This window comes from Gigantopelta aegis, chromosome 13 (genome assembly GCF_016097555.1).
Source record: "Gigantopelta aegis isolate Gae_Host chromosome 13, Gae_host_genome, whole genome shotgun sequence".
NCBI classification, from domain to species: Eukaryota; Metazoa; Mollusca; class Gastropoda; order Neomphalida; family Peltospiridae; genus Gigantopelta; species Gigantopelta aegis.
The window spans coordinates 41620339-41634196 of record NC_054711.1 but is presented as its reverse complement, the minus strand read 5'-3'; the positions used below and the strand labels follow the sequence as shown (position 1 = coordinate 41634196).

The following is a 13858-nucleotide window of genomic DNA, read 5'->3' as shown; positions in this document are numbered from 1 at the left end:
TATTATAATATAAGAAAGTTTACTAGCCCTTAATTAATTTTGTTGAATATACATGTATGTGCATCTATATTATGAATATGTCCCTCTTTACTAAACACCATTTCTGGTGTTCTCCTTCTGCAGACTCTACTCTGGTTCCTCCATCAGTATGTCCATCAGCTCTCATGGTATCATATCACTATTTCATCTCTAGTGTGCCTTCTAAAATTTCTCAGCCATATGACAATTTGGTTGGGGAATAGCCTGGTATGCCTGGCATGACTGATACCAAATGACAACTTGGCAATTTGTTCTCTTTATGTGCAATCTCAGAGCATTCTCAGTGAATACATACACGTGGAGTGGAGAAGGCTGATTTATACTCTACTCTAGTTCAATATCATCATCCTTGGTTTGGCAACAAACATTTCCAGATATTTCTCAAGTCATTATGTTTTTGTATGTTATTCGCACCTGCACTCCCATAGAGAAGGTATATGAAATGATCTGCTTCTTAAATATATGAACATCAATTTTTGTTGAACTTCCATGAGCTAACAACGTTTCAAGGAAGTCTTGGTGTTGCTTGAGAATATTCAAAACCTCCAGTTTTCCATTCTGCATAAAAGCACTGTTGGTATCATAGCCAGTAATGGCAAGCACAGCTGGAATTGCTAGTTGGTGTCTCCCAGCATCCTTAATGATGCTGTGCACATCTATAAGATGCCTTGTGTTGCCAAATTGAGTGTATACAAATGTCCGTATCTGGGATGGTGAACTGGCAGCAATGTACAGACATTGAAGTATAATCTTTGTTTCTGCATTTCCTTGTGCACTTTACAACACCCTCAGACATGGTTTGTGTTTGAAACATGTACTTTGTCTCACAAATAGAACCCTCTTCCCAAGAAGCTAAGGGCAGAGTTTTCTTTTTTTCATTTAAATGGTCTTCTAGTCTCTTAAGACTTTTGTAGGGATTCCTTAGATCAAGTGTGGCTTGGAAGAACCCCTTTCACATGAGAAATGTAGTGTCAAACCACGAATGCTGTTATTACGCTACTGTGGATTAGTTGCAAACCATCCATCCAGTAGATATTCCCTGAAAATATGCTGTACCAATAGAGTAAATTGGAAGAGAGCAAATTGCCATGATCTTATATGGTATTAGTCATATCACGAAGTCCAGGGTATTCCTCAACCACATAGAAATGGCTGAGAAATGTCCAAAGAAATAATGAAGCTGAATTGGATGGTTTGTGATCTGATAACAAGAGCTGTTGACATACTGAGGGAGGAACAAGAGCAAAGGCCCAGAGGACAAAATAAGAAATTACAGATATTGTGAACATAATAGACATTATATTTGAGTCAGATGATAAGACTGAAATAGGAAAGAAAGTCAAGTACTAGATATGCCTGATGACTATATCTAATGTCAATTATATAAACCTAAGCATAAATTAAGCACAATTTAAATACAACTATGTTTTTTAAAATAGTACAAGCTTCTGTGAGATAGATGAATTGTAAATGTTTTAACACACATGCCGAGGAAAGGTACTTATAATTGGTTGGTACTAAGAACAGAGGGACATCTTCATAAATTTGTGAACATAGCATATAAACTCCATATACTTAACCATATTTGAAAAATGAAGCCTCAATATGCTATAGAAAAAAGCCAGGTCTTGACTTTATCAACCAACCATTACTGAAACTTTTATTTAAGAACCGACTCATACAAAATATTAATATTAAATAAAATGTCCGTATTATATCTAGGGGCAGTTTTTAACTCAGTTGGTTGAGCACTCGCCTGAGATGGTTGTGTTGCTGGATCGAACCACCTCGGTGGATCAATTGAACTGATTTGTTTTTTCTCTCGTTCCAACCAGTGCACCACAACTGTTCAAAGGCCATGATATGTGCTTTCTTGTCTGTAGGAAAGTGCATAAAAGATTCCTTGCTGCTAATGGGAAAATGTAGCGAGTTTCCTCTGATGACTATGAGTCAGAATTACAAAATGTTAGACATCCAATAGCCAATGATTAATTAATGTGCTCCAGTGGTGTTGTTAAACTAAACAAACTTGTATTTTTGTCTTGCATCACTATTTCTTTCCTTTAGTGGTGTCGATAAACAAAACGAACATTAACTTTATTATATCTAAGCCAGGAGATTGAAAAGGTACGAAGTGGCTAGCACCAGACAACAGTACTGGTTTAGGTTTAACAACCACATAGTCTCGCTGGGTTTACATCACCAGACAACAGTACTGGTTTAGGTTTAACAACCACATAGTCTCGCAGGGTTTACATCACCAGACAACAGTACTGGTTTAGGTTTAACAACCACATAGTCTCGCAGGGTTTACATCACCAGACAACAGTACTGGTTTAGGTTTAACAACCACATAGTCTCGCGGGGTTTACATCACCAGACAACAGTACTGGTTTAGGTTTAACAACCACATAGTCTCGCGGGGTTTACATCACCAGACAACAGTACTGGTTTAGGTTTAACAACCACATAGTCTCGCAGGGTTTACATCACCAGACAACAGTACTGGTTTAGGTTTAACAACCACATAGTCTCGCAGGGTTTACATCACCAGACAACAGTACTGGTTTAGGTTTAACAACCACATAGTCTCGCTGGGTTTACATCACCAGACAACAGTACTGGTTTAGGTTTAACAACCACATAGTCTCGCGGGGTTTACATCACCAGACAACAGTACTGGTTTAGGTTTAACAACCACATAGTCTCGCAGGGTTTACATCACCAGACAACAGTACTGGTTTAGGTTTAACAACCACATAGTCTCGCGGGGTTTACATCACCAGACAACAGTACTGGTTTAGGTTTAACAACCACATAGTCTCGCGGGGTTTACATCACCAGACAACAGTACTGGTTTAGGTTTAACAACCACATAGTCTCGCGGGGTTTACATCACCAGACAACAGTACTGGTTTAGGTTTAACAACCACATAGTCTCGCGGGGTTTACATCACCAGACAACAGTACTGGTTTAGGTTTAACAACCACATAGTCTCGCGGGGTTTACATCATCAGACAACAGTACTGGTTTAGGTTTAACAACCACATGGTCTCGCTGGGTTTACATCACCAGACAACAGTACTGGTTTAGGTTTAACAACCACATAGTCTCGCGGGGTTTACATCACCAGACAACAGTACTGGTTTAGGTTTAACAACCACATAGTCTCGCGGGGTTTACATCATCAGACAACAGTACTGGTTTAGGTTTAACAACCACATAGTCTCGCGGGGTTTACATCATCAGACAACAGTACTGGTTTAGGTTTAACAACCACATAGTCTCGCAGGGTTTACATCATCAGACAACAGTACTGGTTTAGGTTTAACAACCACATAGTCTCGCGGGGTTTACATCATCAGACAACAGTACTGGTTTAGGTTTAACAACCACATAGTCTCGCGGGGTTTACATCATCAGACAACAGTACTGGTTTAGGTTTAACAACCACATAGTCTCGCGGGGTTTACATCACCAGACAACAGTACTGGTTTAGGTTTAACAACCACATAGTCTCGCGGGGTTTACATCACCAGACAACAGTACTGGTTTAGGTTTAACAACCACATAGTCTCGCGGGGTTTACATCACCAGACAACAGTACTGGTTTAGGTTTAACAACCACATAGTCTCGCGGGGTTTACATCACCAGACAACAGTACTGGTTTAGGTTTAACAACCACATAGTCTCGCAGGGTTTACATCATCAGACAACAGTACTGGTTTAGGTTTAACAACCACATAGTCTCGCGGGGTTTACACCATCAGACTACAGTACTGGTTTAGGATTAACAATTTACATAGTCTCGCGGGGTTTGCATCACCAGACAACAGAACTGGTTTAGGTCTAACAACTACAATGGTCTCGCGGGGTTTACATCTCTAAGACAACAGAACTGGTTTAGGTCCAATAACCACATACCACGCGGGGTTTACATCATCATGACATGTGCTACTGGTTTAGGTTTAAACAACCACATTGTCTAATGCAAATGGGGTTTACATCACCATACAACAGTCACATCCAATAGGTGTAACAACCACATAGTCTCGCGGGGTTTATATCACCAGACAACAAATACTGGTTTAGGTTTAACAACCACATAGTCTCGCGGGGTTTACATCATCAGACAACAGTACTGGTTTAGGTTTAACAACCACATAGTCTCGCGGGGTTTACATCATCAGACAACAGTACTGGTTTAGGTTTAACACCACATAGTCTCGCTAGGTTTACATCACCAGACAACAGTACTGGTTTAGGTTTAACAAGCCACATAGTCTCACAACCTTTACATCAAAGATCATGGTATGTGCAACCCTGTCTGTGGGATGGTGTATAAAAATATCCCTTGCTACTAATGGACAAATGTAGTGGGTTTCCACTCTAAGACTACTGTTAAATAGTCAACATCCAATAGTCCGCGGGTACCACAACCTGTATATCAAAGATCATGGTATGTGCTACCCTGTCTGTGGGATGGTGTATAGAAAAGTATCCCTTGCTACTAATGGACAAATGTAGCGGGTTTCCATCTCTAAGACTAGTATGGTAAATAGTTAACAACCAATAGCCGATGTACCACAACCTGTATATCAAAGATCATGGTATGTGCTACCCTGTCTATGGTGTAATAAAATATCCCTTGCTACTAATCAAATGTAGTGGGTTTCCGTCTAAGACTATATGTTACATCATCCAACAACAGTACTGGTTTAGGTATTCAAAGATCAACTACCCTGTCACATATGTGTAGTGGGTTTCCACTCTAAGACTCGCGGTGTTTACATCACCAGACAACTTACTGGTTTAGGTTTGTGACCACATGTAGCGGGTTTATCATCACTAAGACAACAGTACTGGTTTAGGTTCTAAGACTATAACAGTCAACATCCAATAGCCGATGTACCACAACCTGTATATCAAAGATCATGGTATGTGCTACCCTGTCTGTGGGATGGTGTATATAAAATATCCCTTGCTACTAATGGACAAATGTAGTGGGTTTCCACTCTAAGACTATATGTTAAATAGTCAACATCCAATAGCCGATGTACCACAACCTGTATATCAAAGATCATGGTATGTGCTACCCTGTCTGTGGGATGGTGTATAAAATATCCCTTGCTACTAATGGACAAATGTAGTGGGTTTCCGCTCTAAGACTATATGTTAAATAGTCAACATCCAATAGCCAATGTACCACAACCTGTATATCAAAGATCATGGTATGTGCTACCCTGTCTGTGGGATGGTGTATAAAAATATCCCTTGCTACTAATGGACAAATGTAGTGGGTTTCCACTCTAAGACTATATGTTAAATAGTCAACATCCAATAGCCGATGTACCACAACCTGTATATCAAAGATCATGGTATGTGCTACCCTGTCTGTGGGATGGTGTATATAAAATATCCCTTGCTACTAATGGACAAATGTAGTGGGTTTCCGCTCTAAGACTATATGTTAAATAGTCAACATCCAATAGCCGATGTACCACAACCTGTATATCAAAGATCATGGTATGTGCTACCCTGTTTGACTATGGGTCAACATGGTGTATATAAAATATCCCTTGCTACTAATGGAATGGAAAATGTAGTGGGTTTCCGCTCTAAGACTATATGTTAAATAGTCAACATCCAATAGCCGATGTACCACAACCTGTATATCAAAGATCATGGTATGTGCTACCCTGTCTGTGGGATGGTGTATATAAAATATCCCTTGCTACTAATGGACAAATGTAGTGGGTTTCCGCTCTAAGACTGTATGTTAAATAGTCAACATCCAATAGCCGATGTACCACAACCTGTATATCAAAGATCATGGTATGTGCTACCCTGTCTGTGGGATGGTGTATATAAAATATCCCTTGCTACTAATGGACAAATGTAGTGGGTTTCCGCTCTAAGACTGTATGTTAAATAGTCAACATCCAATAGCCGATGTACCACAACCTGTATATCAAAGATCATGGTATGTGCTACCCTGTCTGTGGGATGGTGTATAAAAATATCCCTTGCTACTAATGGACAAATGTAGTGGGTTTCCGCTCTAAGACTATATGTTAAATAGTCAACATCCAATAGCCGATGTACCACAACCTGTATATCAAAGATCATGGTATGTGCTACCCTGTCTGTGGGATGGTGTATATAAAATATCCCTTGCTACTAATGGACAAATGTAGTGGGTTTCCGCTCTAAGACTATATGTTAAATAGTCAACATCCAATAGCCGATGTACCACAACCTGTATATCAAAGATCATGGTATGTGCTACCCTGTCTGTGGGATGGTGTATAAAAATATCCCTTGCTACTAATGGACAAATGTAGTGGGTTTCCGCTCTAAGACTATATGTTAAATAGTCAACATCCAATAGCCGATGTACCACAACCTGTATATCAAAGATCATGGTATGTGCTACCCTGTCTGTGGGATGGTGTATAAAAATATCCCTTGCTACTAATGGACAAATGTAGTGGGTTTCCGCTCTAAGACTATATGTTAAATAGTCAACATCCAATAGCCGATGTACCACAACCTGTATATCAAAGATCATGGTATGTGCTACCCTGTCTGTGGGATGGTGTATATAAAATATCCCTTGCTACTAATGGACAAATGTAGTGGGTTTCCGCTCTAAGACTATATGTTAAATAGTCAACATCCAATAGCCGATGTACCACAACCTGTATATCAAAGATCATGGTATGTGCTACCCTGTCTGTGTTATGGTGTATAAAACTATCCCTTGCTACTAATGGACAAATGTAGTGGGTTTCTGCTCTAAGACTGCATATGTTAAATAGTCAACAAATAGCCGATGTACCACAACCTGTATGTCACAATGGCATCTAATACTGCCAGAGATGATGTCTGACGTTTGGGGCTACCTTAGAAGAGAGAGGGACAGATAAAAAGACAACCAGAGGACAATACACAGAGTTAGTTTGTTTTGTTTAGTGACACCACTAGAGCACATTGATTTATTAATCATAAGACTATCAAATGTCAAACACTTGGTAATTTTGACCTATAGCCTTAAGAGAGAAAACCTGCTACATTTTGCCATTAGCAGAATCTTTCATATGCACCATCCTAGACAGGATTGCACATACCATGCCTTTGATATACCAGTCATGGTGCACTGGCTGAAACGAGAAATAGCCCGATGGACCACATACACACATCCCTTGCTACAGATGGACAGAGAGAAAGAGGGGGTCTGCTCTAGGAATGGAGAGAGAGAGTCAACATCCAATAGCCGATGTAGACAGACCTGTAGATCAGAGAGAGAGAGATGAGAGAGAGAGAGAGTGAGAGAGAGAGATAGAGAATATCCCTTGCTAGGCGGAGAGGGAGGGAGGGAGAGTAACCTGTTGCTGTCACATCTTCCACAAATGAAGAGTGTGTCTAATTTCCCATACAACAGCACATATTACATGCACAGCATTTACGATATAAAGCATCTCTGACTAAAATGATGTCTGATGCTGGGATGGGGAGCAAATCGACTCGAAAACTCTTCCCACACCAGACAACAGAATGACACACATTCTGAAAGTAATGTTATACTTTTATTGATAAGAGTGAACAGAATAACAAATTCTGAAAGCTGTATCAATTATCTGTTTATTGAAATTAGGTACATATAACTGCATTTATAATTTTGGATTAAGAATTATAAAAGTGCTGTTCTTTAAAAAAAAAAAAAGTGAAGATTTTGATGAAAGTGAAATAAAAGACTGAGCAGGTCCATGGGACCATTATGTAGGTGATGTTATCTGTTTGGTGCAGTTGGTGAGAGAAAAGGAAATACGGCCCTGATCACATATTACCGTTTTGTCCTTCAGATTTAGTATCCAGACTTTTTCTCAATATTAACATCAGCATGAGTATCAACAGCCGCAGTTGTCTGTAAATGTTTTGATATCAGGTTTTCAAACATCATCAGTTGATTTTGACTTGAAATTTTTCACAATGTCAATGATATATTTGTTTTTTCTTCTTTGAACTTGGTTTGACTTACAAGATTTTGAAAGAACATAATGACTGAAGGAACAAATTCAACAAAATATTTAATAAAGTCCTCTAAATATAGTCCATATAATAATGGTGATGCTAGCACTGTTCTGTCATTTGCCAGCTACAAAATGTCAAACATGTTTGTGATTTATCTGGAAAAGCTGATCAAATGTTCTGCTTATTCATGCCCTTGTCGTGGAAATTTGTGTTGGACTTTCTCTTCTTGACAACCAATAAGACCACGATGCAGATGACAAGCAGCAATGATCGCTATGGCAACGCCAGCCACAATCAGGGTTGTGATGTCATTAACAGAAACAGATTTGTTCTTTGAAGAGTCACACGTTCCTGTAAAATGGTTAAATTATTATATTGATAAAGTTGTTCTAAAATAATTAATATCAACCTACTAACTTATTTGTAGATTAATATAAAACAGTAAGTTAATATTAACCTACTCACTTATTCCAAAGGGCCATTTAAAATAGATTAATATCAAGCTACTCTTCACTTATTTTTAGAGGGACAAGCACAAAATAGATTAATTTGAAGATCTATATTCTATGTACTCATTTGTCGAACTATAGTGAGGCCAGTCTCTGATTTCTTAAGCAACGACATCGCCTAAAGTGACATGGTACTTGTGAATGGTGTTTTGTTATACATTATTGATGCCTGTCTCCATCGAAATAATGTATAATTTACATTGTGTGCAAGAGAGAGAGAGAGAGAGAGAGAGAGAGAGAGAGAGAGAGAGAGAGAGAGAGAGAGAGAGAGAGACAGACAGACAGACACAGAGACACACAGAGAGAGACAGACAGAGACAGAGAGAGGGGAGGGAGGGGGAGAGAGTCGGTCACAGGCGCCTGAAGTGAGTGGCAGGAATCTGAAAATAATAGGAGGGACAATTAATACATTACTGGCACATCCAATTGTTGGCATCTTCCGACAAGACTAATTTTCTTCTGATCATGCTGACCAATGAGGTATTTCATTCATGAGACAATACTTTCAAAATGCTTTAAATTCACCACTCGAGATCTATCCAAGTAATAAGAACCCCCAGCTAGTCACTAGTAGGAAAAAGTATTTTAAAAGCTCCTTTTCAGACGACCTCCTCCCATAATCGTGTGACCTTCTGTAGCGCATAGGCCACTACTCGAAAATTATGTAACATCCAATGCATAACCTCTCCCAAAAGACATATTGACTAATATTATAAGATTTTGTATTTATGTTTGTTTAGTAATAATACCACTGGATAGAAAATCAATTTAAAAATGCAACAGCAATGATTAGCTGCATTTTAATTTATAAATAAACATGATGAAATTATTTTTAAAACATGATATATAACTCATGACAAACATCTCTCCTCCATTCCCATGTTTCGTAACACATCCATGAAATCCCTTCCCCCCACTAGAATGTTACTCGGCCTAAAACATGATATATAACGCATGACAAACACCTCCTCCATTCCCATGTTTCGTAACACCTCCATGAAATCCCTTCCCCTCCCCACTAGAATGTTACTCAGCCTAAAACATGATATATAACTCATGACAAACACCTCCTCCATTCCCATGTTTCGTAACACCTCCATGAAATCCCTTCCCCTCCTCACTAGAATGTTACTCAGCCTAAAACATGATATATAACTCATGACAAACACCTCCTCCATTCCCATGTTTCGTAACACCTCCATGAAATCCCTTCCCCTCCTCACTAGAATGTTACTCAGCCTAAAACATGATATATAACGCATGACAAACACCTCCTCCATTCCCATGTTTCGTAACACCTCCATGAAATCCCTTCCCCTCCCCACTACAATGTTACTCAGCCTAAAATATGATATATAACTCATGACAAACACCTCCTCCATTCCCACGTTTCGTAACACCTCCGTGAAATCCCTTCCCCTCCCCACTAGAATGTTACTCAGCCTAAAACATGATATATAACGCATGACAAACACCTCCTCCATTCCCACGTTTCGTAACACCTCCATGAAATCCCTTCCCCTCCCCACTAGAATGTTACTCAGCCTAAAACATGATATATAACGCATGACAAACACCTCCTCCATTCCCATGTTTCGTAACACCTCCATGAAATCCCTTCCCCTGCCCACTAGAATGTTACTCAGCCTAAAACATGATATATAACTCATGACAAACACCTCCTCCATTCCCATGTTTCGTAACACCTCCATGAAATCCCTTCCCCTCCCCACTAGAATGTTACTCAGCCTAAAACATGATATATAACGCATGACAAACACCTCCTCCATTCCCATGTTTCGTAACACCTCCATGAAATCCCTTCCCCTGCCCACTAGAATGTTACTCAGCCTAAAACATGATATATAACGCATGGCAAACACCTCCTCCATTCCCATGTTTCGTAACACCTCCATGAAATCCCTTCCCCTGCCCACTAGAATGTTACTCAGCCTAAAACATGATATATAACGTATGGCAAACACCTCCTCCATTCCCATGTTTCGTAACACCTCCATGAAATCCCTTCCCCTGCCCACTAGAATGTTACTCAGCCTAATTCATGAACGGACCCTTGTACGAGGGTCCACTTAATCTGAAAGATGAGACTACGGAATAAGAAACAAGTTAGTATTTACCAGTAAGTATAACTGGGTGTTTGCCATATGCATACTTATCCACAAATAGGTTTAACCCCCACCCCCCTCCACACACACACACATACACACACAACACACAAAATTCCAAACAGAAGAGTAGCAAAAAAGATAAGAAAAAGAAGAAAAACCCCCAAAACAAAACACAAATTAAAAACAAAACAAAAAAACACCACACACTTACATACTGTAAATTGTCTAATAACATGACTTACGGTATTTAATATATATATATTACTCTTCAAAAAAAGAAACGCAAAAGGGTACAAATGGGTTATAACTCCGATTTTATGTTTCCTACCGGTTCATGCTTTGTGAATATAAGGTCATTGCATGTCCCAAACACATTCCCACGGTTACATTCGATAAAACGCAGCTACTGTACAATAAAGTTCCAAAATGTGAATATTCGCAAAAACGCAGCCACGTGCAAACCATGTCACCACTGCACGTGCGTTGTCTGCACGTGCAACATGAACACCGACAGTATAAAAGTGCAGGGTGTTCGCTTGCCTGGCCTCTGTATCTGGCCGACAGTTGACAATCCAGGACATGCCACGTCTCAGTGAACCGCAGAGAAACAATGCCATCGGCCGACTAGACGCAGGCGAATCCAGAACGGCCGTTGCCAGGGCATTCCATGTGTCCCCAAGCACCATCTCCAGACTGTGGGACCGTTACCAGCAACATGGATCAACACGTGACCTCCCTAGATCCGGTCGACCACGGGTCACTACCCCCGGGCAGGACCGCTACATCCGGGTACGCCACCTTCGGGAACGATTGACTACTGCCACCTCCACAGCCGCAGCAATACCAGGTTTGCGCAGGATATCCGACCAGACCGTACGGAACCGCCTACGTGAGGTAGGAATTCGTGCCAGACGTCCAGTTCGAGTTGTCATCTTAACACCACAACACCGTCGACTTCGACTGCAGTGGTGCCAGATTCATCGACAATGGCCTCAACTGCGATGGAGACAGGTGTGGTTCAGTGACGAGTCCCGATTTCTGCTCCGACGTCATGATGGAAGATGTCGCGTGTATAGGCGTCGTGGTGAACGTTATGCGGCAAACTGCGTGCAGGAAGTGGACAGATTCGGCGGGGGTAGTGTCATGGTGTGGGCAGCCATCTCACACACTGGCAGAACTGACCTGGTCCACGTGCAGGGCAACCTGAATGCACAGGGCTACATTGACCAGATCCTCCGGCCACACATCGTTCCAGTTATGGCCAACGCCAACGCAGTGTTCCCACATGACAACGCCAGGCCTCACACAGCACGTCTCACAACGGCTTTCCTACAGAACAACAACATTAATGTCCTTCCTTGGCCATCGATATCACCGGATTTGAACCCAATTGAGAATCTATGGGACGAGTTGGACCGACGCCTCCGACAGCGACAACCACAGCCCCAGACCCTGCCCGAGCTGGCAGCAGCCTTGCAGGCCGAGTGGGCCACCATCCCCCGGGACGTCATCCGTACTCTGGTTGCTTCAATGGGCAGGCGGTGCCAGGCAGTTGTCAACACACGCGGAGGCCACACCCGGTATTGACTCCAGATGACCTTGACCTTGGTGGTGTGTCCTATCACTTACTCACAATGGACTAGAGTGAATTGTGAACAATCCTGCAACATTTGGTAATTATCGGACTCACCATTCAATAATTAAATCAATTCTCCAAATGTTACGACAATGTGGTTTTGCGTTTCTTCTTTTGAAGAGTATATATAATTCATATAAATTTATTACATGACCTGACATTTAATAGCTGCCTTCTCCCTCAGATGCTTTCTGTTTATTAGCAATGCTCTGGAATAAAAAGGTTCCACCCATTGTTCGAGGAGAGTATTTGAAGGGGGGGGGGGGGCGGGCTATAGGGAATCTGAGACAAAAGTTTGACTTTCAGGCGTTCTAGTACAGCATTCTCAGCCAGAGAACAATAACGGGGGAAATGCGGGCGAGAGGCATGGGTCCCGCCCCTGCACCCATAACATCTTCTTTTCAAATCTGTTTTGGAAAAATGACGACAACATGAACTATATATTTATCAGAATTCCTTTATGGTTTCCATGGACGCATAAAATAATGTTTTAATAATACTGATCAACACGGCGTAAATACCAGCTTCAATATGCCTAAAATGTTATATCTTTAGAAAATGTATAAAAAGCAGTACAGTTCACTCTACGACTCCTCTGGTGACCACAGTTAAAGACAGAACAAATATTGCGAACCATTCTGAATTGTGTTCTTCATTTTAGAAGAAACAAATCTCACATCCCATGTTAATCAATGGCAAAATCGTTTGTTTACATTACCCAGTCTGTTTTCATAGTCATGCAGGTGGCACTACAGTGGTGACTGCGAAGGGGTCTATTCCTCTGTCCAGAATAATTCCGCCATTGTAACGTTTATGTCACATGATGAAATGTAGACATTCCACTGGATACCTGTAGACATCAGTTGTATAGCATTGTGTAAACCGTTCACACTACACGACGTGACAGTCGCGTCGCGTCGTAGACCTGTTCACACTATATGACGGCCGTCGTCTGCGACGGAACATGTTCGGTCGTGTCAAATGCAGTCGGGCCGACTGAAAATCAGTCGCCGACGGCTGATTTTTCAATACACACTACACGACGCGACTGAACTGTTGAGTTGAGTTGCGTCGCGTCGTATAATGTGATATAGGCTTTAAAGCAGTTTTCAATTGCTGTTAATTTCATTATCAGTGGAAATTATGGAAAGTCATGAATGTTTTTGGTAAATAAGTGTATGAACCATGATTAAGATAATTATCAGTGGACTTTTCTTAATGTAAGTACTGAAAAGTAGAGTTTTTAGGTATGTCAAATATATTTATGTTAATACAGGCTCATCGGATTATGTCATTTTGGATACTCAAATTAAATTATTTACATATTATATATCATATATTTATTTATTTGTGTTAACCTTAATAATTCTGTTTGGGTTGGGGTTGGGGGTTCTTTGTTTGTTTTTTTCCATTCAAATAATTTATTAAAAATAAATATTATGTTGAAAAATTTGGTTGAATTTACACTACTTTGCAAACGAATAATTTGTGGTTTTAAACATGTATTAT

General features: G+C 40.5%; 1 long non-coding RNA gene across 1 annotated transcript; it reads right to left on the bottom strand.

Moving 5' to 3' along the window:
- Positions 1–7668: 7668 nt before the first annotated feature.
- LOC121387718 lies at positions 7669–13370 on the bottom strand. Its single transcript, XR_005959860.1, has 2 exons — positions 13068–13370; positions 7669–8426 (listed from the first exon to the last, which is right to left on the bottom strand). It is a non-coding gene; the product is annotated as an uncharacterized LOC121387718 (long non-coding RNA).
- Between the last annotated feature and the right edge of the window lie 488 nt (positions 13371–13858).